Here is a 26956-nt window from a genome sequence, read left to right as displayed (position 1 = left end):
GGCTCATAGGCCCAGTTGTTCCGCGGCATGTGGGATCTTCCCAGACCAGGACTTGAACCCATGTCCCCTGCATTGGCAGGCAGATTCTCAACCACGGTACCACCAGGGAAGCCTGATTTTGATGTCACTATGTAACCTTCTCTCTCCCTATTCCATACTTTTCTCCAGCTGAACTGCTCTCCACTATGTCTTTCCTAATGGCCTCATTCTGCTCACAGCCAACTGAGAAGGCTTCCATGTGTCTACCTCCCACCTGAACTTCCCGGATGCAGGCCAATCCTAATTTCATCAACCTTGACTAACCTATACTCCAGTCACTCTCCCTCTCAGAGAATTCTTGGTAGATTTGTATAATAGAACTCAAATGGGAGGAAGATGAGTGTTCACTGGACTCCAGCTCTCCACAATGCAGAAGTTTCCATTACGACATCCCACAGGTGTAGCCACTGAGCCTGTTTTACAGTTTGTTGTAAGTGGGTTGTTTACATTTTTATTACTTATTGCCTCTGAGTATCCAAATAATACAGAAAAATGATCTGGAAAGAAGTGAAAGAAAATAGTGGTTACTCCTATAGAATGGATTAAGGTGGGAATAGGAAGAGAGCAGCTGAGAATGTCAAAGGGAACTTTTATTTTATTAGTACTTGTATCTTTTACATCACTATTATATTCATGTATTGCTTATGTAATAAAAAACAATAGAAAAAATCAGCATGTTCCCATTGGAGGAATCTTGTATATTTATAGAAAGGACAAATAAATAGAACAAAATATAACTCTCTTGCCTATAAATAACTGCTATTATCTATATATCTACATTTGGTATTTTTATTCTACTTTGTTTTTTATTAAATTTATATTAGATATTATGATACTGTATAAGAATTGGGAATCCTTATTTTTAATAGGTTAACATGCATCTCCAAACTTATTAAAAAGTTTTTATTAATATGAGTTTAATTATGGCATAATATTCTGTTGAGGGTTGAAACATCACTCATATAACCTTTCCCTGAGGTTGAACATGTATGTTTCTAATATTTTTGCAGTATAAATATTGCTGAGGAAAACATCTGTTTTTAATTGGGAAGTTTAAATTATTTATATTTCTTGTCATAACTGGTATGTTCATTTGTTCTTGTTCTATTATATTTGTTATATTTGATCCTTCCTTGCTGTTTTCTTTGGACCATCTTCTCTTTCATTACTTTTTCACTATGGTAGTTTTAAAGATATATATGTTGTTTTTAACTCTACTAATGTTTCTTTTTAAACTTAGTACTTAATGGTGAACTATTCAAAGTTCTCTTCTAAGGTTTCTAATCTTGTTCCTCCAGTACAATGATGACTAGCTAATCCTACGGTTAACTCATCTACCGAGTTCTTAATTTCAATCATTATATTCTATAATTTCAATTTGATATTTTTTCATAGATTGTTTTCTCTGGAATCTTAGCCAAACTGTTGCAGATTTTAGTAGATACTTTTTATGCGATTAAAAGAATTATACCATTGTTTTTCCTTAATATATTAAGGAAAAACCCGTACGCCCTTTTTGGCCAACCGAATCATTGGCAATGTTGAGTTTTACAGCTATGATATAAGGTATATTTAGATTCACAATTTTTATATCTTCATGGGGGAATTTGTCATTTGCCATTATGAATTATATATGTTTACTTCAGGTATATTTGCCTTAAAAATTTCCCTGTCTGGAATTACTGGTTATAATTCCTGGTTATATCAGCTTTTTGTTCTCTTCTTTTTGAAATACAAATGATATAGGCTGAAATGCGCTTCACTGAGTTTTAACGAATTCATATAAATATGAAGCTCATATCCCTATCAATATACAAAATATTTTCATCACTCCAGAGAGTTCTAAGTCAGTCTTTCTAAATCTTTTACAGTAGTAAAAAGAGATGAGTTATGTACCCATGTACCTTTTGCTCATTTACATATTACAGTATGTACAGTATATACTCTTTTCCATCAGCTTATTTCAATTAGAGTAACGTCTGTGAAATACATCCACATTGGTGCATGAATAAGAAACGTTTCTTTTTGTTTTGGTGTAATATTCCATCATATAAATATACCACAATTTATTTATGCACTCACCAGTTGATAGACATTTGTACTGTTTCCAGTTGAGACTACTATGAATAAAGATTCTATGAATATTCTTGTACAAGCATTTGTACAGACCTAAGTTTTCATTTCTTTTGAGTAAATGCTTAGGAAAGCGATTGCTAGTTCATAGGGTATGTATGTATATGCTTGATTTTTTTTTATTTTATTTTTTTTAACATCTTTATTGGGGTATAATTGCTTTACAATGGTGTGTTAGTTTCTGCTTTATAACAAAGTGAATCAGTTATACATATACATATGTTCCCATATCTCTTCCCTCTTGCATCTCCCTCCCTCCCACCCTCCCTATCCCACCCCTCCAGGCGGGCACAAAGCACCGAGCCGATATCCCTGTGCCATGCGGCTGCTTCCACTAGCTATCTACCTTACGTTTGTTAGTGTGTATATGTCCATGACTCTCTCTCGCCCTGTCACAGCTCACCCTTCCCCCTCCCCATATCCTCAAGTCCATTCTCCAGTAGGTCTGTGTCTTTATTCCTGTCTTACCCCTAGGTTCTTCATGACATTTTTTTTTCTTCTTAAATTCCATATATATGTGTTAGCATACGGTATTTGTCTTTTTCTTTTTCTTTCTGACTTACTTCACTCTGTATGACAGACTCTAGGTCTATCCACCTCATTACAAATAGCTCAATTTCGTTTCTTTTTATGGCTGAGTAATATTCCATTGTATATATGTGCCACATCTTCTTTATCCATTCATCCGATGATGGGCACTTAGGTTGTTTCCATCTCTGGGCTATTGTAAATAGAGCTGCAATGAACATTTTGGTACATGACTCTTTTTGAATTATGGTTTTCTCAGGGTATATGCCCAGTAGTGGGATTGCTGGGTCGTATGGTAGTTCTATTTGTAGTTTTTTAAGGAACCTCCATACTGTTCTCCATAGTGGCTGAACCAATTCACATTCCCACCAGCAGTGCATGAGTGTTCCCTTTTCTCCACACCCTCTCCAGCATTTATTGTTTCTAGATTTTTTGATGATGGCCATTCTGACCGGTGTGAGATGATAGCTCATTGTAGTTTTGATTTGCATTTCTCTAATGATTAATGATGTTGAGCATTCTTTCATGTGTTTGTTGGCAGTCTGTGTATCTTCTTTGGAGAAATGTCTATTTAGATCTTCTGCCTATTTGTGGATTGGTTTGTTTGTTTTTTTGTTATTGAGCTGCATGAGCTGCTTGTAAATTTTGGAGATTAATCCTTTGTCAGTTGCTTCATTTGCAAATATTTTCTCCCATTCTGAGGGTTGTCTTTTGGTCTTGTTTATGGTTTCCTTTGCTGTGCAAAAGCTTTGAAGTTTCATTAGGTCCCATTTGTTTATTTTTGTTTTTATTTCCATTACTCTAGGAGGTGGGTCAGAAAGGATCTTGCTGTGATTTATGTCATAGAGTGTTCTGCCTATGTTTTCATCTAAGAGTTTGATAGTTTCTGGCCTTACATTTAGGTCTTTAATCCATTTTGAGCTTATTTTTGTGTATGGTGTTAGGAAGTGATCTAATCTCATACTTTTACATGTATCTGTCCAGTTTTCCCAGCACCACTTATTGAAGAGTCTGTCCTTTCTCCACTGTACATTCCTGCCTCCTTTATCAAAGATAAGGTGACCATATGTGCGGGGGGGGGGTTATCTCTGGGCTTTCTATCCTCTTCCATTGATCTATCTTTCTGTTTTTGTGCCAGTACCATACTGTCTTGATTACTGTAGCTTTGTAGTATAGTCTGAAGTCAGGGAGCCTGATTCCTCTAGCTCCTTTTTTCGTTCTCAAGATTGCTCTGGCTATTCGGGGTCTTTTGTGTTTCCATACAAATTGTAAAATTTTTTGTTCTAGTTCTGTGAAAAATGCCAGTGGTAGTTTGATAGGGATTGCATTGAATCTATAGATTGCTTTGGGTAGTAGGGTGATTTTCACAATGTTGATTCTTCCAATCCAAGAACATGGTATATCTCTCCATCTATTTGTATCATCTTTCATTTCTTTCATCAGTGTCTTATAATTTTCTGCATACAGGTCTTTTGTCTCCTTAGGTAGGTTTATTCCTAAATATTTTATTCTTTTTGTTGCAGTGGTAAATGGGAGTGTTTTCTTGATTTCACTTTCAGATTTCTCATCATTAGTGTATAGGAATGCCAGAGATTTCTGTGCATTAATTTTGTATCCTGCTACTTTACCAAATTCATTGATTAGCTCTAGTAGTTTTCTGGTAGCATCTTTAGGATTCCCTATGTATAGTATCATGTCATCTGCAAACAGTGACAGTTTTACTTCTTCTTTTCCGATTTGGATTCCTTTTATTTCCTTTTCTTCTCTGATTGCTGTGGCTAAAACTTCCAAAACTATGTTGAATAAGAGTGGTGAGAGTGGCAACCTTGTCTTGTTCCTGATCTTAGTGGAAATGCTTTCAGTTTTTCACCATTGAGGATGATGTTGGCTGTGGGCTTGTCATATATGGCCTTTATTATGTTGAGGAACATTCCCTCTATCCCTACTTTCTGCAGGGTTTTTATCATAAATAGGTGTTGAATTTTGTCAAAAGCTTTCTCTGCATCTATTGAGATGATCATATGGTTTTTCTCCTTCAATTTGTTGATATGGTTTATCACATTGATAGATTTGCGTATATTGAAGAATCCTTGCATTCCTGGAATAAACCCCTCTTGATCATGGTGTATGATCCTTTTAATGTGCTTTGGATTCTGTTTGCTAGTATTTTGTTGAGGATTTTTGCATCTATGTTCATCAGTGATATTGGCCTGTAGTTTTCTTTCTTTGTGACATCCTTGTCTGGTTTTGGTATCAAGGTGATGGTGGCCTCGTAGAAGGAATTTGGGAGTGTTCCTCCCTCTGCTATATTTTGGAAGAGTTTGAGAAGGATAGGTGTTATCTCTTCTCTAAATGTTTGATAGAATTCGCCTGTGAAGCCATCTGGTCCTGGGCTTTTTTTTGTTGGAAGATTTTTAATCACAGTTTCAATTTCAGTGCTTGTGATTGGTCTGTTCATATTTTCTATTTCTTCCTGATTCAGTCTTGGCAGGTTGTGCATTTCTAAGAATTTGTCCATTTCTTCCAGATTGTCCATTTTATTGGCATAGAGTTGCTTGTAGTAATCTCTCATGATCTTTTGTATTTCTGCAGTGTCAGTTGTTACTTCTCCTTTTTCATTTCTAATTCTATTGATTTGAGTCTTCTCCCTTTTTTTCTTGATGAGTCTGGCTAGTGGTTTATCTATTTTGTTTATCTTCTCAAAGAACCAGCTTTTAGTTTTATTGATCTTTGCTATTGTTTCCTTCATTTCTTTTTCATTTATTTCTGATCTGATTTTTATGATTTGTTTCCTTCTGCTAGCTTTGGGGTTTTTTTGTTCTTCTTTCTCTAATTGCTTGAGGTGCAAGGTTAGGTTGTTTATTCGAGATGTTTCCTGCTTGTTAAGGTGGGCTTGTATTGCTATAAACTTCCCCCTTAGAACTGCTTTTGCTGCATCCCATAGGTTTTGGGTCGTTGTGTCTCCATTGTCATTTGTTTCTAGGTATTTTTTTATTTCCTCTTTGATTTCTTCAGTGATCACTTCATTATTAAGTAGTGTATTGTTTAGCCTCCATGTGTTTGTATTTTTTACAGTTTTTTCCTGTAATTGATACCTAGTCTCATGGCTTTGTGGTCAGAAAAGATACTTGATACAATTTCAGTTTTCTTAAATTTACCAAGGCTTGATTTGTGACCCAAGATATGATCTATCCTGGAGAATGTTCCATGAGCACTTGAGAAAAATGTGTATTCTGTTGTTTTTGGATGGAGTGTCCTATAAATATCAAGAAAGTCCATCTTGTTTAACGTATCATTTAAAGCTTGTGTTTCCTTATTTATTTTCATTTTGGATGATCTGTCCATGGGTGAAAGTGGGGTGTTAAAGTCCCCTACTATGAATGTGTTACTGTCGATTTCCCCTTTTATGGCTGTTAGTATTTGCCTTATGTATTGAGGTGCTCCTATGTTGGGTGCATAAATATTTACAATTGTTATATCTTCTTCTTGGATCGATCCCTTGATCATTATGTAGTGTCCTTCTTTGTCTCTTCTAATAGTCTTTATTTTAAAGTCTATTTTGTCTGATATGAGAATTGCTACTCTAGCTTTCTTTTGGTTTCCATTTGCATGGAATATCTTTTTCCTTCCCCTTACTTTCAGTCTGTATGTGTCTCTACGTCTGAAGTGGGTCTCTTGTAGACAGCATATATAACGGTCTTGTTTTTGTATCCATTCAGCCAATCTGTGTCTTTTGGTGGGAGCATTTAGTACATTTACATTTAAGGTAATTATCGATATGTATGTTCCTATTTCCATTTTCTAAATTGTTTTGGGTTCGTTATTATAGGTCTTTTCCTTCTCTTGTGTTTCTTGTCTAGAGAAGTTCCTTTAGCATTTGTTGTAAAGCTGGTTTGGTGGTGCTGAACTCTCTCCTCTTTTGCTTGTCTGTAAAGGTTTTAATTTCTCCATGAAATGTGAATGAGATCCTTCCTGGGTAGAGTAGTCTTGGTTGCAGGTTTTCCTCCTTCATCACTTTCAGTATGTCCTGCCACTCCCTTCTGGCTTGTAGGGTTTCTGCTGAGCGATCAGCTGTTAACCTTATGGGGATTCCCTTGTGTGTTATTTGTTGTTTTTCCCTTGCTGCTTTTAATATGCTTTCTTTGTATTTAATTTTTGACAGTTTGATTAATATGTGTCTTGGTGTATTTCTCCTTGGATTTATCCTGTATGGGACTCTCTGTGCTTCCTGGACTTGATTAACTATTTCCTTTCCCATATTAGGGAAGTTTTCAACTATAATCTCTTCAAATATTTTCTCAGTCCCTTTCTTTTTCTCTTCTTCTTCTGGAACCCCTATAATTCAAATGTTGGTGCATTTAATGTTGTCCTAGAGGTCTCTGAGACTGTCGTCAATTCTTTTCATTCTTTTTTCTTTATTCTGCTCTGCAGTAGTTATTTCCACTATTTTATCTTCCAGGTCACTTATCCGTTCTTCTGCCTCAGTTATTCTGCTATTGATCCCATCTAGAGTACTTTTAATTTCATTTATTGTGTTGTTCATCGTTGCTTGTTTCATCTTTATTTCTTCTAGGTCCTTGTTAACTGTTTCTTGCATTTTGTCCATTCTATTTCCAAGATTTCGGATCATCCTTACTATCATTATTCTGAATTCTTTTTCAGGTAGACTGCCTATTTCCTCTTCATTTGTTAGGTCTGGTGCATTTTTATCTTGCTCCTTTATCTGCTGTGTGTTTTTCTGTCTTCTCATTTTGCTTATCTTACTGTGTTTGGGGTCTCCTTTTTGCAGGGTGCAGGTTCATAGTTCCCGCTGTTTTTGATGTCTGTCTCCAGTGGCTAAGGTTGGTTCAGTGGGTTGTGTAGGCTTCCTGGTGGAGGGAACTAGTGCCTGTGTTCTGGTGGATGAGGCTGGATCTTGTCTCTCTAGTGGGCAGGTTCACGTCTGGTGGTGTGTTTTGGGGTGTCTGTGGCCTTATTATGATTTTAGGCAGCCTCTCTGCTAATGGGTGGGGTTGTGTTCCTGTTTCACTACTTGTTTGGCATAGGTTGTCCAGCAGTGTAGCTTACTGGTCGTTGAGTGAAGCTGGGTGCTGGTGTTAAGACAGAGGTCTCTGGGAGATTTTCGCCATTTGATATTATGTGGAGCTGGGAGGTCTCTTGTTGACCAGTGTCCTGAAGTTGGCTCTCCTACCTCAGAGGCAGAGCCCTGACTCCTGGCTGGAGCACCAAGAGCCTTTCATCCACACGGCTCAGAATAAAAGGGAGAAAAAGTAGAGAGAATTAGTAGAAGTATGAAGAAAGAAAGAAAGAGGGAAGGAAGGAAGAAAGAAAGAAGCAAAGAAGGAAAGAAGGCAAGAAGGAAAGAAAGGGAGGGAGGAATGAAGGAAGGAGGGAAGGAAGGAAAAAAGACAGAAAGAAGATACAGTAAAATAAAATAAAGTATAATAAAGTTATTGAATTAAAAAATAATTATTTAGAAAAAAAAAGGGGCGGATAGAACCTTAGGACAAATGTTGGAAGCAAAGCTATACAGACAAAATCTTACACAGAAGCATACACATACACATTCACAAAAAGAGGAAAAGGGGAAAAAATCATAGATCTTGCTCTCAGAGACCACCTCCTCAATTTGGGATGATTCGTTGTCTAAAGGAGGGAAGGAAGGAAGGAAAGAAAGAAAGAATGAAGGTAAAGTATAATAAAGTTATTAAAATTAATTATTAAGAAAAAAAATTTTTAAAAAAACCATGGACGGATAGAACCCTAGGACAAATGGTGGAAGCAAAACTATACAGACAAGATCTCACACAGAAGCATACACATACACATTCACAAAAAGAGGAAAAGGGGGAAAAATCATAGATCTTGCTCTCTAAGCCCACCTCCTCAATTTGGGATGACTCGTTGTCTATTCATGTATTCCACAGATGCAGGGTACATCAAGTTGATTGTGGAGCTTTAGTCCGCTGTTTCTGAGGCTGCTGGGAGAGATTTCCTTTTTTCTTCTTTGTTCTTACAGCGGCTCAGCTTTGGATTTGGCCCTGCCTCTGCGTGTAGGTCGTTGGAAGGCGTCTGTTTTTTGCTCAGACAGGACGGGGTTAAAGGAGCCGGCTCTGGCGCACTCAGGCGGGGGGCGGGGGGGGGAGGCACTGCGTGCGGGGCGGGCCTGCGGAGGCAGAGGCCGGCGTGATGTTGCACCAGCCTGAGGCCCGCCGTGCGTTCTCCCGGGGAGGTTGTCTCTGGATCCTGGGAACCTGGCAGTGGCAGGCTGCACAGGCTTTGCGGAAGAGGGGTGTGGATAGTGACCTGTGCTCGCACACAGGCCCCTTGGTGGCGGCAGCAGCAGCCTTAGCGTCTCCCGCCCGTCCCTGGGGTCGGTACTTTTAGCCGCGGCTCGCGCCCGTCTCTGGGGTCCGCGCCGCGGCTCCCGCCCGTCTCTGGGGTCCGCGCTTTTAGCCACGGCTCGCGCCCGTCTCTGGGGTCTGCGCTTTTAGCCGCGGCTCGCGCCCGTTTCTGGGGTTCGCGCTTTTAGCCACGGCTCGCGCTCGTTTCTGGAGTTCCTTTAAGCAGCGCTCTTAAACCCCTCTCCTCGCGCACCAGGAAACAAAGAGGGAAGAAAAAGTCTCTTGCCTCTTCGGCAGGTGCAGACTTTTCCCCGGACTCCCTCCCGGCTAGCCGTGGTGCACTAACCCCTTCAGGCTATGTTCAAGCCGCCAACCCCAGTCCTCTCCCTGCGCTCCGACCGAAACCCGAGCCTTAGCTCGCAGCCCCCGTCCGCCCCGGCGGGTGAGCAGACAAGCCTCTCGGGCTGGTGAGTGCCGGTCGGCACCGATCTTCTGTGCGGGAATCTCTCCGCTTTGCCCTCCGCGCCTGTTGCTGTGCACTCCTTCGCGGCTTCGAAGCTCCCCCCTCCGCCTCCCGCAGTCTCCGCCCGCGAAGGGGCTTCCTAGTGTGTGGAAACTTTTCCTCCTTCGCAGCTCCCTCCCACTGGTGCAAGTGTCGTCCCTATTTTTGTCTCTGTTTTTTCTTTTGCCGTACCCAGGTATGTGGGGAGTTTCTTGCCTTTTGGGAGGTCTGAGGTCTTCTGCCAGCGTTCAGTAGGTGTTCTGTAGGAGTTGTTCCACGTGTAGATGTATTTCCGGTATATCTGTGGGGAGGAAGGTGATCTCCGCGTCTTGCTCTTCCGCCATCTTCAAGGTCCCCTCTGATGCTTAATTTTATAAGAAACTGCCAAATTGTTTTTCAAAAAGACTGTACCATTTTACACCGCTACCAGAAATACATGAGTTCTGGTTGTTCTACATTCTCAAGCCAAGGAAGTTCATTCTATTTCCAGCTTCCTGAGATTATATCATGAATGTGTATTGAATACTTCAAATGTTTTTTCTGTAGATATTGAAATTATCACTTTTTTTCTTTAGTTCATGAATCTTCTTTAGTCTATCAATTAATATTTTAAAGTTACACAACCTTGTATTCCTAGAATACATTTCCCCTGGTCATGATACACTATCAGTTTTATATATTACTAGATTTGATTTGCTAATATTTTATTAACAACCTTTGTGTTCATGAGGATTATTGTTCTGTAATTTTCTTTTCTTGTAGTGTATTTGCCTGATTTTGGTATTAAGGTTTTCCTGGCCTTATAAAATGACTTGAAAAGTGTTTTTGTGATTTTTCTGGAGAGTTTTGGTAAAATTGCCATTATTTCTTTCTTAAAAATATGGTAAAATTTACTAATGAAGACACTGAGTATGGAGTTTTCTTTAAAATAATGTTGTCAGTTACAAGTTCAAGTTATTTAAACAGATATGGGACTATACAGCTATTAATCTTTTCTTGAGCTAGTTTTGACAATTTGCATCATTCAAGGAATTTGTCTAATTTATCCAAGATGTAAAATTTATTGGCATAAAATTTTTCATAATATGTCATTATCTTTTCGATATCTGCAGGATCCATAGTGATGTCCCCTCTGTCATTTTTTATATTGGCAAATTGTGATTTCTCTTTTCTTGATAGTTTAGCTAGAAGTTTATTTTGATAGTTTAGCTAGAAGTTTTTTTTTTGTTTTAGTTTTCCTTCAAATACCAGCTTTTGGTTACATTTTCTCTGTTGTTTATCTATTTTATATTTCATTGATTTGTTTTCCTCTTCATTATTTTCTTCCCTCTTAATTTGGTCTAATTTGCACTTCTTTTTCTAGCATCCTAAGGTGGGAGGTTAGATTACTGATTTGTTTTTCTTTTAAGTTAGTGTGATTAAAGTAGAATTTAAAATAAAGCAAAATCCATCAATTTTAGGGGAAGGGGTATATTGTTCAATGAGTTATGAAATGTGTATACACCTAGGTCTCTATCACTAAAATCAATACATTGAATATTTACATCTACTCAAAGGGTTTCCTCAAACTCCTTTTCAAGAAATCCCCCAACTTTACAGCAACCACCGTTGTGATTATTTTCCACAATGAATATTTTCTTCACTCAACACAATAATTTTGGGATTTATCAATGCTATTATACAAATTAATATTTTCTAGTATTCCACTTCATCAGTATACCAAAATTTGGGTGTTTTTGCTGACCTGTTGATAGATATTTGGGACGTTATAAATAAAGCTGATATTTTTCTTCCATTTTTATCTTTTCACCCCCTTTACCTGTTTCTCTGCCCCCCCCCCCCCCCCCGCAACCCCTTGCCTCCGGCAACCACCAGTCTGATCTCTATCTATAAGCTTATTTTTTTGCTTTTGTTTTTGTTTAGATTCTACATATAAGAAATATGATAGTTGTCTTTCTCTGACTTATTTCACTAAACGTTATGCCCTTGAGGTCCATCCATGTTGTCATAAATGGTAAGATTTCATTCTTTTTTTAGGCTGAATAATATTCTACTGTACATACAATATGCAGCAATTATTTCATCCATGCATCCATCGATGGATACTTAGGTTGTTTCCATATCTTGGCTATTGTAAATAAAGCTGCAGTGAATATGGGGGTGCACATAACTTTTTGACTTACTGTTTTCATTTTCTTCAGATAAATACCAAGGAGTACAATTGCTGGATCATATGGTAGTTCAATTTTTTTTTTTTTTGAAGATGTTGGAGGTAGGAGTTTATGAATTAATTTATTTATTTTTGCTGTGTTGGGCCTTCATTTCTGTGCGAGGGCTATCTCTAGTCGTGGCAAGCGGGGGCCACTCTTCATCGCGGTGCGTGGGACTCTCACTGTCGCGGCTTCTCTTGTTGCGGAGCACAGGCTCCAGACATGCAGGCTCAGTAGTTGTGGCTCACGGGCCTAGTTGCTCTGCGGCTTGTGGGATCCTCCCAGACCAGGGCTCGAACCCGTGTCCCCTGCATTGGCAGGCAGATTCTCAACCACTGCGCCACCAGGGAAGCCCTGGTAGTTCTACTGTTAATTTTTAAGGAACCTGCATACTGTTTTCCACAGTGGCTGCACCAATTTACATTCCCACCAAATGTGCGCAAGGGTTTCCTTTTCTTCACATCCTCACCAACACTTGTTATTTCTTGTCTTTTTGATAATAGCCATTCTAATAGATGTGAGGTGATACCTCATAATGGTTTTGAATGCATTTCCCTGATGATTAATATTTTGAGCATTCTTTCCTGTACTTGTTGGCCAACTTTATGTCTACTTTGGAAAAATGTCCATTCAGATTTTCTGCTCATGTTTAAAATCAGATTGTTTGCTATTGTGTTGTATGAGTTCTTTATATATTTTGGATATTAGCCCCTTATCAGATATAGGATATGAAAATATTTTCTCGCATTCAGTAGGTTGTCTTTTCATTTTGTTGATGGTTTGCTTTGCTGTGAAGAAGATTTTTAGTTTGATACAGTCCCACTTATTTATTTTTCCTTTTGTTGCTTTTGCTGTCAGATTAAAAAAATCATTGCCAAGACCTATGTTAAGGAGCTTTCTGCCTATATTTTCCTCCAGGAGTTTTATGATTTTAGGTCTTATGTTCAAATCTTTAATCCATTTTGAGTTAATTTTTGTGTATGATATAAGATGGTGGTTAAATTTCAGTCTTCTCCATATGGCTGTCCGGTTTTCCCAGCTCCATTTATTGAAAAGACTGTCCTTTCCCCAATGTATATTCTCAGCTCTTTTGTTGTAAATTAGTTGACCATATATATGTGGGTTTATTTCTTGGCTCTTAATTCTGTTTTATTGATCTTTGTGTCTGTTTTTATGCCAATACCATACTGTTTTGATTACTGTAATATAGTCTGAAATTAGGGAGCATGATGCCTTCTGCTTTGTTCAAATAACGGTGACTTGACCTGTCATGTACAAGCCTCTTTATGGATATATGGTTTTATTTCTCTTAAGTAATTATTAAAAAGAACTACTGAATCATATAAGTGTATGTATAACTTCATAAGAAATTGAAAAATATTTTCTAAAGTTATCATACTATTCTATACTCCTTCCAGCACTGTATGAAAGTTATAAATGTATGAAAGTTATAAATGCTCCACATCTTTACCAACACTTGATATTCACAGGTTTTAAAATTTGAGCCATTATAGTGAGTGTCTGGCAGTATCTCTTGATTTTAATTTGCATTTTCCTGATGGCTAATGTTACGGATCATCTTTTCTTGTGCTTATTGGCCATTCATATATCTTTTTTTGTGTGTGCGTTTGGAGTGTTCATTCAAATGTTTTGTTCATTTATTACTGGATTATTTATATTATTTTGATTGACTTGTAATATTTCTTCATATATTCTGGATACCAATATTTCATCAGATATATGTTTTATGAATATTTTCTCCCAGTCTGTGACTTGCTTTCTCATTTTCTTAATGGCTTTTTTGAAGAATAGAAGTTTTTAATTTTAATAGAATCCACTTCATTCATTCTTCCTTTTTATGGTTTGTGTTTTTATTGTCTTAAGTCATCTTTGCCTGCCATAAGATCACAAAGATTATTTTATGTTTTATTCTAAAAGTTTTATATTTTTAGCTTTATGTATACAGGTCTATGATCCATTCTCAGTTAATTTTTGTGTATAGCATGAAATGAGTCAAGGTTGTTTTTTATTGTTTGTTTGTTTACCACATGGTTATCCAATTGTTCCTTTTCCATTTGTTGAAAAGACTATCATTTTTCCACTGAATTACTCTTGTGTTTTTGTAAAAATTCAACTACCATATGCATGGGTCTCTTTCTGGGCTCTAATTTGTTTTGTTCATTTACTTGTCTCTCTTTATGAAAACACCATCAGGTCTTAATTACTGAGGATTTCTAATAGGTATTTAAATCAGATGGTATGGATTTTTCAACTTTGTTCTTCACTGTTAAATTCATTTTTGTTATTCTTTTCGTTTCATTGGTTTTCTCTATTGTTTGTTCATTTTATATTAATTTTTATTCTTATTATTATCATATTATTCTTTATACTTTGAGTTTAATTTCTTCTTTCTACCTTCTTGAGGTAGAAGCTGAGATCATTGATTTTAAATATTCTTTTTATTTTCTAAAATAAACAAAACTAACAAAAAGTTCTCCTGAAGCACTGCTTAGGTTAGTTGAATACACAAATTTTGTTATGTTTTATTTTTATTATTATTCAGTTCAAAATATTTTCTACTTTTCCTTGTGAATTTTTCTTTGACTTTTGTGTTATTTAGAAATGTGTTGCTTAATTTCCAAATATTTGAGGATTTTCTAGATATATTTGTGTTTGATCATTCATTTTTATTGTAATCCAATAACATATTGTACAGAAGTTAATTTTTTAAAATTTGCTTAGACTTTAATTCATGGTCCAGTATTTGGTATAGCTTGGTGACTGACTGTTTCATACACACTTGAAAAAAAAAATGTCTTCTGCAGCTGTTGAGTATAGTGGCATATAAATCTTAATCAGGCTACTTTGATTGATAGTGCCTTTCAAATCTTTTGTATTCTTCCTATGTTTTTGTTTACTTAGTTTGACTGTTGGAGGAATATTAAATTTTCCAACAGTCATTATGAATTTTCTATTTCTCCTTTCAGTTCTACCAGATTGTGTTATATGCATTTTGAACCTCTGTTATTACATGAATACTCATTCAGGATTGTTATGCTTTCTTAATGGACTGACACTTTCATCATTATGAAATGTCCCTCTTTATCTCTGGTAATAACTCTTTGTCTCAATGTCAGCTTTGTCTGGTATTAATATAGCCACTTCAGCTTCTGGTGATTAGTGTTTTCATGGTATACCATTTTCTATCTTTTACCTCTACGCTTCCTGTTTTTATATTTAAAATGTATATATTGTTGTATATTGCTTTCATATCCAATCTGCCAATCATTACCTTTTAACTAGGGTGTTAATGACATTTATATTAATATACTTACTAATACCACTACATTTAAATCTATCTTATAGTTTTTCTATTTATCACATCTGTTTTTTGACCATTTTTTTCTCCTTTTTTACCATTTTTTTGGACTAATTGAGAATTGTTTTTTAAACTCCACCTTTTCTCTTTTTTTTAACTATAACTCTTTGTTTTATTATAATTTTTTTAGTGGTTGCAGTAGGGCTTACACTATGTTTTCTTAATTTATTGTAATCTTCCATGAGTTAATATATCACTTCTCAGATAATGTACTAACATTACAAGAGTACCCTTCAATCTACCCCCATCTGTTGTGCTGTTGTTGTCATACATTTTATTTCTATGTATGTTATTATCCCACAATATATAAGTAGTTTTGCTTTATATAGTCAATTATCTCTTAAAGGAATTAAGTTTAAAAAAAAGGCTTATATTTACCTATACATTTACCATTTCTGGCACTCCTTTTTCCTTCATGTAGGTTTGATTTTCCAGATGGTGGAAATTGTTCATTTCCAAGAACTTCCTTTAATATTCCTTGTAGTGCAGGTCTGCTGGTGATGAATTCTCTTAGATTTTGCTTATTGGAAAATGTTTTCATTTTACCTTTATTTTTGAAAGATATTTTGTCTGGATAAAGAATTCTAGATTGACAGCTTTTTCTTTCAGCACTTTAAAGGTGGTGTTTCTCTGTTTTCTAGCTTGCTTTGTTTCTGATGAGAAGTTAGTGCACATGTTTATTCTGAGTGCCTCAGTGTGTGTGTGTGTGTGTGTGTGTGCGCGCGTGTGTGTTTTAAATGTGTCCTGGTTGTGGGTCATAGAGCCTCTTGAATCCGTAAGCTGATAGCTTTCTTCAGTTTTGGAAAATTCTTATCTAGTGTTACTTCAAATATTGCTTCTTCTAAATTCTCTTTCATCTTCTTCTGAAGCTTACAAATTCTTTTATACTCGACCTTTTCAAACTACCCATATATCTTGTGCACTGTGTCACTAATTTCCATTTCTATTTCATTATTTTTCTCTGTGCTTCATTCTACATATTTTACAAATATATATTCTAATTCATGATTCCTCTTTTTTGCTTCTAGTTACTATATTGTGAAACCATGTATCGAGTTCTTAATTTCAGTTGCTGTATTTTTCAGCTCTATAATTTCTATTTAATGATTTTTATAGATTCCAAGTCAATTTCTCTACCTTTTCTCCTATATTCTTGAACATATAAGTCATATCTGATAAAAAATAAAGGCCATATTAGATAATGCCAAACAACTAGATCGTTAAGTGTGCCTCTATTGCCTTTTTTCTCTTAATTTTTAGTCATTTGGTTCTTTTTCCTGAAATGCAATTTAATTTCTAATTGCTATTAGACATTTTTTTTAATAAAAATGGTAGAGGCTTTAGATGTATTATCTTCGTACATTTTTTTTTTTTTCTGAAAAGCTATGAGCAAGTCACTGTCATCCAACCACAGATTGAAGTCATTTGAGAGTGGATTTCAGGCGTCACAAGGGCTGGCTTATTTATGAGTTGTCTTAAGTATAGCTCTTCAGGTGTTTCAGCTGAAAGCCTAAGGTTTCCATGCTAGGTCTGGACTCCTACTTTTGTGGTTTTAGGGCCATGAAACTGCTGAAATTCTGTTTACCATTTTCATCCCTTAGCAGTCACTTTCTCCTTGTTGTATTTTGGTCTCTTTATGGGAGTATGTGCAACTTAAAATTCAGCTTAAGATTCAGCAAATTCCTTTGAAGGGAATGTTGGGCTCACTTCTCTGGATTCCTTTTACTTCTGGGATCTCGGCTCCTCCATCCTGGTTACCTTGAAAGCCTTGGACTCTAATTTTTGTCTTCTAGCACAATGAGACTGCCATAGACTTTAGGCTTCCACTTTCTGATCAGTATCTCTGCCCCACACTATGAATTTAAAAATACCCCACAGGGGGACTTCCCTGGTGACACAGTGGTTAAGAATCCGCCTGCCAATGCAGGGGACATGGATTAAAGCCCTGATCCGGGAAGATCCCACATGCCTCGGAGCAACTAACCCTGTGCGCCACAAGCACTGAGGCTGCACTCTAGGGCCTGAGAGCCACAACTACTGAGCCCATGTGCCACAACTACTGAAGCCCATGCACCTAGAGCCTGTGCTCCACAACTAGAGAAGCCACCGCAATGAGAAGCCTGTGCACAGCAATGAAGAGTAGGCCCTGCTCGCCACAACTAGAGAGAGCCTGTGTGCAGCAAAGAAGACACAATGCAGCCATAAACAAACAAACAAACAAACAAATAAATAAATAAATAATTTTTAAAAATGCCCCATAGGGAAAAAGCAGTGACGAATATAGGAGCCTCAATGTGTTTCTCTTCTCTCTGAAATCTTATGCTCTCATGTCTGTCTGCTTTGCTTGTTCTCTTATGCCTTCAAATGGCTAGATTTTTTTTTAGCATTTATCCAGTTTTTACAATTGTTATCTGTGGCAGAGCTGGCCTAATATAAGGTATTCTGTCATAGCCAGAGCAGAAGTCACTACTGTTATTTTTGTCAAAAAATATACTTGAGCCTATACTATGAAAGCATATATAATTATTTACCTCCTTCATTGAAGCTGGATAATACATCTTTTCCCACCCTTATTTTACCTACGACCACCAGTTTTAATTAGTGTAAGATAATTTTACCCAGTTAATTGTTGCTCCTTTTATAAATTAAGAATCTTCTCTTTCAAGAATTATTTATGACACTTTCATTCTGTTTTGTAACCGTATTTACCACAATTATTTAGAATAAATTATGTGCTTAAATGCTTTCAGTTGCTCATTACCAGTTCTTCCACACCATGACTTTACTATTTATGATTTTAAAATTTTGATTCTTTTTTTTCTTTTCAGCTGCCTGAAGTAGATCTTGTAGTAATTTTTCAGGAATAATGTATGAGTCAAGTACTTCATGAGTCCTTGCATAACTGAGATTATTCATCTGTTGACTTCATATATGAACCACAATTTTCAAGTATTTAATCATTTACCTAAAAAAAAAGAAAATCAAAGACTTACCTGGGCAAAGTATTGTGCTAGATGCTAGGAATACAGCCATATGTAAACTGTGCATGGTTGATGATATCATGGAGTTTACACTCTGGTGGGGAAAACAGACATTAATAGCTGATTCCACAATTAATTACTGGTGATCATAGTAACAAAGGAGACTAACAGAATTCTAGTCAGGAGAGGAGCAAGGGGACAGGAAAGGCTTCTCTGAAAGGGTAATAATTAAATGAAGACACCTAAACTGAACAAATGACCTCAGGTGTTTCTATTTGGGAAGGGGTGATAAATTCTAGGCAGAGGGGACAACATATGCAAGAACTTGAGGCTGGATGGAATATGAAAGAAAGACAGTGTAGATGGTAGGCAGGGTAAGGAAGAGAAGTGTGACATGTGACTGGTGAAATGGCCGAAGGCTGATGGCACAGAACCTCGAAGGCCTCATTCAGGATTTGAATTTTTATGCAGTGCAAAATTACTGAAGGGGTTGGAGCAGAGATGTGAAATGATCAGTCCTGACTTTTTAAAAACGTCACACTGATTGTACTGTGTTTAATGATTCAGAAAGGAGTAAGGAGATGAAGATGGACCAACCAGGAGGCTATTTGCTGTCGCAAAGGTTCCAATGAGAGATGATAGTGACTTGGGTCAGAGTGGTGGCAGTGGAAACTGTAAGAGGTGGATATATTTACGACATTGTTGGAGATATCTTTCGCTCTTCTCACGCACCCAACATCAAATCCATTAGCAGTCTGTCTGCTGTACCTTTGAAATATTTCCAATCCAATCACTTCTTACCACCCCCTCCACTTTCACCCCAGTCCAAGTCCCCATCATCTCTTGTCTGCAGGTTATTATTATTACATGATTATATTATTGTCGTAGCTTCCTAGCTATTCTTTCTGTATTTACTTTTGCTTCACTTCACAGAATGATCCTGTTAAAATGTAAATCAGACTAGGTCGTTCATTTCAAACCTCTCCAACAATTTCCTATTTCACTCAGACATTCTAACAATGCCCCACAAGACCAAACATGATCTAGCCTTGTTATTTCTGATATCTCTTGTCACTGTCTGTTTTGCTTATTCTAGTCCAGCTACACTGGCCTCCTTGTCATTCTGTCACCATACCCAGGGCCTTTGTGCTTGCTGTTCTCTTTTTGAGGAACACTCTTCCCCTAAATCTTTGCATGACCTGCTCCCATATATTATTCCAGGCTCTACTCAAAGGTGTCAGCTTAAGAGACATCCTCCCCGACCATCATATGAGAACTGCTCCACTGCCAGCCTCTATCCTCTGACCCTGCTTCATCTTCCTTCAGAGCACTGACGTGTTGGATAGTTTTGTATTTATTTGTATATTGTTTCTTTTCCTCAACTGGAATGTGAGCTCCTGGAGAGCAGATGTATTGCTGTGTTTATTGTTACATGGTCAGAAATATCCACCATGTAAATGATTTGGTTGAATGTGGCAGTGAGGAAAGGGACAGTGCTGAGGATGGCTCCCATGTTTCCGGCTTAGAAAGTAGGGTAACTGGGAGTGCTGTCCACTGAGATAGGGAAGTTGGAGGAGGAAGGATTTTGGAGAGATCGGGAGTTTGAAACTGGACAGGCTGAATTTAGATAACCTTAAAACATCAAAAGGAGATATCTAGTAGCCAAATGGACACATGGGCTTGTAAAGTGATCCATATATGGGGGTTCTCAGCCCTAGGTGACCAATTCCTCCCAGTTTGCTTAGGACTTTTCCTAATTTTAGCACTATGTTCCAAGTCTTGTTGAAACCCCTCAGCCATGGACAAACTGTGCTGTTTGGTCAACCTACAGTCATCACGTAGGTCATAGGTGGAAGTCATGGCATGACTGTCAGATCACAGGGAGAGTGTGCAGAGTGAGAAAAGATGCTTGTCCAAGCTTGAGCCCTGTGGAGCTCCAGTGATAAAGGCATGGTGGGCATGCTTCACCCCCCGTTGGGCTCTGGGCTCCCTGTGGGCTGGGAGGCATGATGCATGGTAGCTGCCCGATCGTATTTGTTATGAATGAAAAAAGAATTAAAGGTTGAATAAGTGAGGGACAAAGGAGGCTGAGAGAAATAGGAGTAAAGAAGAGTTTTAAAGTAAAGTTTTAAACATTGTGTTACTCCTATCCTCTGTTCAAAACTCTTCAAAGATTTTCTCAGGTAAAAATTCAAAAACCTTGCTTGCAAGGCCTTGTAGGCTCTACTTTCTCCAACCTCGTCCGTCACCTGCTTCTCTTTACCTTGTTGCCTTTGCTGCCGCAGGGCCTTTGTGCATCTCTGCCTGTTATGCTCTTCCCTAACTGCAATGCTGGTAGAAGAGGAAATTGGAAGCAAGAGGGATCTTTTCTATCTTTTAAAAACTCCCTCCCTCTCTTACGTGTGTGCGTGTGATAAGTTTCTCTAGTCATCTTGGTAGGTGTGTGTGTGTGTAGTGATATATCATTATGGTCTCAATTTGCACCTCTGTAACAAGAAATGAGGTTGAGTGTTTCTTTTGAACATTTGGACACCCCATTTTGTGAAGTGCCTCTTTAAGCCCTTTTTGTGTATTTTTCTATTGGATTGTTTTTCATTTTCTGATTGTTTTGTACAAATTCTTTACATTTCTGGATACTGAACTTTTGTCAGATATGTATTATAAATATCTTCTACTCTGTGGCTTTCCTTTTCCCCATTTTAATGGTATCATTGATAAATTCTTAATTTAAAAGTATTCCAGTGTACCAATCATCTTCTTCATGGTTTGTGCTTTATGTGTCCTACTAGAATAATTTTTTTTTTTTTTTGCCAACCTGAGGTCATGAAGATATTCTCCTATATTTTCATCTCGAAGCTTTATTGTTTTTCTTTTCACATGTAGAGCAGTGCTTTCTGGGACTCCATCCTTCCCATGCTGTACTACAGTGCGACTGTTCTTATACATCAAGTGACCATATGCGTGGGTCTGTTTCTAGATTTTTTATTCTGTTCCATTGGTTTCTTTGTCTATCTTTGGGCTAATACCACACTACGTTTACTACTGTAGCTTTATAACAAGTCTTGATGTGGCACAGGGTGTGCTAGACCTATGTTGATCCCATTGCCTCAAGTGTGAAATACAAACTCCTTACCAAGGCCTACAAGGCCCACATTCTTGTCCTTGCCTATGTCCCCAATCCCATCTCTCCACTCTCCTAACTCACTATGTCCCAGTAGGCGTTTCTGTTCCTTTGAAAACAGACATTCAAGGCTTGTTCCTGTCTTAGCACCTTTGCACTTGCTGTTCTGTTTCTCTGGATCTCTCTTCCCCAGATCATCACAGGGTTAGAGCCTTCTTGTTATTTCAGATGCCAGATGAAATGTCCCTTTCTCAGACTCTTCTGATCACCTTCCCTAAATAAATTTTCCCTCTCCCTTCTGCCCTTGCCCACACTCTGTCACCTTGCCCCGTGCAATTATAAGACTTACCAGTATCTGAAATAACATGTTTATTTATTTATTTGGCATATTATAGTTCTCCTTCCACTAAAATGTAACTTCCAACGGCCATAGGACCTTGTCAGTCTTTTGTATCCTTGCTGGATGCTTAGCTACTAGAATAGTGCTTGGCACATAGAAAGTTCTCAATAAATTTTGGTGGGAAGAATTTGCTTTTCTTTAATTCATAGGTCTCAGTATCCTCTGGAGACTTTCTTCCTCTTCTCGGTGAAGCTTTTGAGATATTTGAAAACAGCGACCATTTCTCCCTGAAACTTTCTCTTCTTAAAATTAAGTGTCTTTAGTTGCTTCCACTTATACATGGATGCATTTTGGCTTAGCTGTTTTGTTTAATCATACAGTGAGTTCATCAGCACTTTAGATCACACTTTGTACCTTCTCTCTGTGAACCTATTCCTACCATATACACACAAATACATCTTGCCTTGCCTGATGCTGCTTATGGCCAGGAGACTCAGGAAATGTTTGCCAAATGAAAGGCTGAAGGTAATGTGCTACAAGCAGAGAATCCCTGGTGCTCAGGCCTTGGAGGGTGAAAGGATCAACATGGCTTCCCTGGCCAGATTTATTACTCTCCCTTTCACTGAATTCTGTCGCCCACACTCCCAGGGCCTTTGTAAATCACTGGGTGTTATTCCTTCACTTACACATTTTTTATGACTGTCCTTTTAGGACCACATAAATCACATGTCAAATCAGGTTATTAGCGGGAGCTATTTTTTCTCTCCTGTCAACAACCTGGTATTTTAATTCACTTTGGACTTTTCTATTTCTATTTGTAACCCTTCTCTGGGATGTTGGATGCTGGCAGAAAGATTTGCTCAGAAGGAAAATCGGGGGGTGGGGGGGGGAGAGTTAGGCCAGATATCAGACAACAAGTGTATAGTCTTATAATTATGAGAATGGTGTAAATAAAGAACCTTCTACCTTTGTCACCGAAAGATGACCTTAATCCCTGGGTTAATCAGGAGGCTTTTCTTATTAGCTAAGGAAAAATGAAGAATTTCCCTCAGGAACATAGAACTGGAGAAATATTTGGTTTAGGGTGGAGATTAAAGGTCATTCCATCATTCAAGACATATTTGAGTGAACCAATAAGGAAATATGAAGAGGGAGGAAGTTACTTGTTTAAGTTAATGGCAGAGATGTGCTATGAACTCAGACCTCTTATTATTTTAGGTGTTAAAAAGAAATTTTAATGTCAAAATACTATAAAATACAAAAATTTTTAACTCCCTCATTTTCCCACTATCAACAATTGAAAGTGTTAACATTTTCACATACTTTTTACTTCTAGACCCCTTTGATTTCCATCTTCAGTCTGACCTTCACTCCCTCTCTATATATGGGCTCACTATTACGTTTTGTATATTTTCTTCCCAGACTTTTTTCTTTTCTTTCCTTTTCTTTTCTTTGCATTTATTTTTTGTGGCATTTGTTCCCGGGCCATAAATTTTTGTTTCTTCAGTTTCTTCTAGGCAACCTTCTCTTCTGGTTTAGGAACAATCTGTTCTTTTTCAGTAAGGATCAGTTCGACGTGGCAGGGAGAGCTCATGTATGGGTTGAGTCGACCATGAGCTCTGTAAGTCCTGCGCCGCATCTTGGGGGCTTTGTTCACCTGGATGTGCTCAGTGACCAGAGAATCTGCATCTAAGCCCTTAAGTTCAGCATTACTCTCTGCATTCTTGAGCATGTGCAGTAAAAATTCAGCACTCTTTTTGGGCCACCGACCGTGTGTCCAGCCCCACTGTTTGGCCTGGGCACACCTACCAACTCCACCATTGTAACCATGGAATGGCACACATTGCTTCTTTAAAGAGACATCCTTCAGATACTTGGTGGCTTTTCAGATATGCATACCCTTAATGACCTGGGCAGTTTCACCAGTGTTCTTAAAGTGAACACGAAGATTTGAACCTCTTGACTTGCATGATTTTGTGGGGTTTTCTGGATCAAGTGAATAGTGAACCATTTTTAGAGGTCACCTCAGGCCGCTTACCAGAAAAGTTCCCAGCCTTTTAAAATATGTACTTGTGCATTTTTGTGCATATCCATAGATTTCTATAGTAGTATTTTCTGTGTGCTTTTAAGATTTATATAATAATCACAATGTTTATAGCAGTATGCAACTTGTTTTTTTCACTCCACAGTGTTTTTTTAAGGTCTTTCCATGTTAATTCACATAAACCTACATGTTTATTTTAATTGCTGCATGGAAGTTATGTACCCCCAGTTTTTCCTTCATTCCTTTTTTTGATGCACATGTAGATTGTTTCTGACTTTTCCAATTATCAAATAATGATATTATGAACATTCATGTAATGGTCTCAGTGCTTATATGTATGATTATTTTTCTAGGTAAATAACTAGTCCTAGAAATGCTGGGTCAAGGGGTATGCACAGTTTTAGTTTTAATAGAAACAGTCAGGGCTTCCCTGGTGGCACAGTGGTTGAGAGTCCGCCTGCCGATGCAGGGGACACGGGTTCGTGCCCCGGTCCGGGAGGATCCCACATGGTGCGGAGTGGCTAGGCCCGTGAGCCATGGCCGGTGAGGCTGTGCGTCCGGAGCCTGTGCTCCACAACGGGAGAGGCCACAGCAGTGAGAGGCCCGAGTACCACAAAAAAAAAAAAACAAAAAAAAACAGTCAAAACTTCTCAAGAGTGGCTGTACAAACTGTATTAGCAGTGAATAGCAAATGCTTTTTTCAACAAGTCCTTGTTGAAACACTTAATATTATCAGAATATTTTAAGTTTTCCAATTTTACAAATTAAAAAAATTCTCATTTTTGTTTTAATTTCACTGAGCTTGAAATTAAGCTTTTCTTATGCTTACTGATGATATTTAAATTGTCCTATACCCTTTGTCCCATTTTTTATCTTTTTATTATTGCTTTGTGGGAATTCTTTATCTATTCTGGATCTTGAATGTTGGCTGGTTATTAGTCACTGCAAGTAACTCTCCCCATTTTATGGCTTGTCTTTCTGCTTTGTTTATAGCGTATCTTATTAAATGGACATTTTCAATTTTTAATGTAGTTAAATTTATCATTTTTTTCTTTATGACTTTGTACTTTTGCTGTCTTTTTAAAGAAATTTTTGTCACTTCTGATCAAATATGTTCTTTTTTTCTAATAATTTAAAGTTTGACTTCTAAATTTTGGAGTTTTAATAAATCTGGTATTTATTTTTATGTATAGTATGAGATAGGGATTTAACTTAATTTATTTTCTGTCTAGATAACCAATGTTCTACACCCATTAATTAAGACTATTATCTATTCTTTCTTCATTACTTAAAATGACACCTTTGTCAAATACTAGATTTCCATATATGTATGTCCTAGTCTTTGGACTCCCTGATTTATTCTATTCATCAATTAGTCTATTTTAACTTTGTTTTACTTTTAATATCTGGTAAACTGAGATACCTTACTTATTCTTATTTTCAAAATGGTCTTGGTAATGTTTCTTTTTAAAAATTAACTTTTAAAATTTATATATGAGAAAAACACACAGGTTTTAGATGTACCATCTGATGAGTTTTGATATAGCTATACATGTGTAACCACCACCACTACAAATATGTAGAACATTTCCATCATCCCAGAATATTCCCCTAGGGCCCCTGCAGTTAATATCCCACCCTACCCCAAAGCAGGACTGGAATATAATGAGTTGAGTAAGGCAACTAGGATGCAAAATTTAAGGAAGCATTTGCTCACAATTCTGCAAGTGAGTGCTTTCTTAAATCATGTGCGATAGGCTCTTCACTAGCCTAGCCCTAGTCCTGACCTTCCATCAAAGGCAACTGCTGTTCCAATTTCTATCATCATAAGAGAGTTTGTTAAGCTTGTTATGCACTTCATATAAATGAAATAATTAAGTACTCTTTTGTGTCTGACTTCCTTTGCTTAATGTGATGTCTATGAAATTCATCCATGTTGTTACGTGTATCACCAGTTGGTTAATTTCTATTGCCTACTAGTGTTCCATACTAGAATTTACCAAACAAAAAAATATTTATTCATTCATCTGTTAATGAACATATGGATTGTTTCCAGTTTTAGTTATTATGAATAAAGTTTCTGTGAATATTTGTACACGTCTTTTTTTGTGGACGTATATGTGCATTTCTCTTGAGTAATGTCTAGGAGAGGACTTTTCTGGGTCATAGAATAGGTGTTTGCTTAACTGTCAAAGAAACTGGCAAATTATTTTATAAAATGATTGGAAAATTTACTCTCCCACCAGCAATTGGAGACCTCCAGTTTTCCACATCCTTATTAACTAGTCATAGTTTGCATGAAGTTGCATTTCCCTGGCAGCTAAAGTCCAGAATCTTTTCATGTGTTTATTAGTCATCATAACTTCTGTGAAGTACCTGTATATTTATTTGATTGATTGTCTTCTAATTATTGATTTTTAGAAGTATTTTTTATATATTCTACAGACAAGTTCTTGTCAATTATTATTATGACTTTTTTTTATCCTGGTCAGTAGCTTGAGTTATTTTTAATGATGTCTTTTGAAAAGTAGAAGTTTATAATTTTAATAAAGTCCAATTTATTTTTTCTTTATTATTTTTGTGTCCTATCTGCCTACATCTGTGATTGCTAAGATTTCTCCTAAATTTTCTTCAGAAGTTTTATAATTTTAGTTTTTATGCTTTTAAGCTCTATGATTCACTTTGAATTAATATTGAGTATGGTATGAGGTAGGGGTCCAAGTCTGTTATTTCCCTGGATATGGATATCTAGTTATTTAGCACAATTTGAGGAAAGGGACATTATTTTCCCATTGAATTGCCTATTAAAATCAATTGAATGTATATGTGTGAGTCTATTTCTGAGCTCTCTACTCTGTTCCATTGATCTAATTTTCTAAACTTCCACCACTGTCATACTGTTTTGCTTTATAACAAGTGATGAAATCAGGTAAAGTAATTCTTCTAATTTTGATTTTCTTTTTAGTGACTATACATCAATTTGAAAAGAACTGACATCTTAACAATATTGAGTGTACCAATCCATGAATATGGTATATCTCTCCAAGTATTTCGATATTTAAAAAGTTTTTTTCAGGAATCTTTGTAGGTATTAGTGACAAAGTCTTACACATCTTTTATTTACATATTCCTAAATATTTTATATTTTTTGTGTTATTTTAAATACAATTTTTAAAATCAGTGTTTTTTATTACTAGCATGTAGAAATGCAATTTATTTTTGTATATTGCCATTTTATCTGTAACTTAGCTGAATTTACTTACTGATTTCAGCACTTTCTGTAGAGTTTTCAGGTCTTCCATGTAAACCAGCAATCTTCAAAACTTTTTTAAATC

General features: G+C 36.9%; 1 long non-coding RNA gene and 1 pseudogene across 5 annotated transcripts in view; one reads left to right on the top strand and one right to left on the bottom strand.

The window, feature by feature from the left end:
- LOC307190202 overlaps positions 1–26956 on the top strand; it is a 468185-nt gene that overhangs the window by 150938 nt on the left and 290291 nt on the right. The window lies entirely within an intron of this gene.
- On the bottom strand, positions 23015–23818 carry LOC307190952 (large ribosomal subunit protein uL22-like; annotated as a pseudogene). Its single transcript has one exon. The product of its transcript is annotated as a large ribosomal subunit protein uL22-like (transcript).

The sequence above is a fragment of the Stenella coeruleoalba genome (assembly GCF_951394435.1).
Source record: "Stenella coeruleoalba genome assembly, chromosome: 8".
NCBI classification, from domain to species: Eukaryota; Metazoa; Chordata; class Mammalia; order Artiodactyla; family Delphinidae; genus Stenella; species Stenella coeruleoalba.
This window is presented reverse-complemented; position numbering and strand designations above follow the sequence as displayed.